The sequence below is a fragment of the Mycetomoellerius zeteki genome, unplaced genomic scaffold, assembly GCF_001594055.1.
Source record: "Mycetomoellerius zeteki isolate Tzet28-1 unplaced genomic scaffold, Tzet1.0 C4347422, whole genome shotgun sequence".
Classification (NCBI taxonomy): domain Eukaryota; kingdom Metazoa; phylum Arthropoda; class Insecta; order Hymenoptera; family Formicidae; genus Mycetomoellerius; species Mycetomoellerius zeteki.
Window position 1 is genome coordinate 1 of NW_017255642.1, and position 919 is coordinate 919.

General features: G+C 40.7%; 1 pseudogene; it reads left to right on the forward strand.

Annotated features, from left to right (window-relative positions):
- Positions 1–86: 86 nt before the first annotated feature.
- On the forward strand, positions 87–871 carry LOC108721728 (thrombospondin-4 pseudogene; annotated as a pseudogene).
- Positions 872–919: the final 48 nt, after the last annotated feature.

Here is a 919-nt window from a genome sequence, read left to right on the forward strand (position 1 = left end):
AAGTTAAACCAAGATTAAAGTTAATCTGCGAGGTAGAAATGGACATGAGACTGACAAAAAGATTCCTTTATAATGATAACAAATAGAATGTAAGTTTCACGAGAATCTCTGTTGTAATTTAAGTATAATTCTGTTCAGATGCGACAGATGTCCAAGCGGATACATCGGCGACGGCGAAAGATGCGAGAGGATAAGAAACCCCTGCGACCGTCATCCCTGTTACCCCGAAGTTAAATGCTACCCTACTCACAGTCCACCGTATTTCAAGTAAACGTTTTCACAAGCATATTTTCTTCGGATCCTATATATAATTTTTACTGAGATAAATTCTTTAATTCTATAAGAATTACGAAAGCTTGTTTAAGAGATTTGTCTTCCCAAAATCAACAAATTCTTGATATAAAATTCTCTCTGATATAAAATTTCTTTGATATAAAATTTATTAGAGGAATGATACAAAAATTTTCACGTCCGCTTAGCTTTATAATTCTTTTTCAAGTATATACATTCTGTATTTTCTCGAATCAGACAGAACGTCGTGGAATATGCATATCCTGTGTTTTATAGTTCTTGTCAATCTCATATGTGATGTAGATGCGGCTCATGTCCATCGGGATATGTGGGTAACGGCACGGTGTGTCTCGATGCGAATGAATGCGAGCTGGCGCGACCTTGTCACCCCGGAGTACGGTGCATGAATCTCCATCCTGGATACAGATGCGACCGTTGTCCGACAGGTTACACGGGGCCGATGACGGAAGGCGTCGGTGTCGAGATGGCCAGGACGCGGAAACAGATCTGCCAGGACATAGACGAGTGCGCGACCAACAATGGCGGATGCGATCCCTATTCGGAGTGTATTAACACGGAGGTAAGATGTCTACTCAGTCAACAAGATGACGTTATTTGTCATCATTTT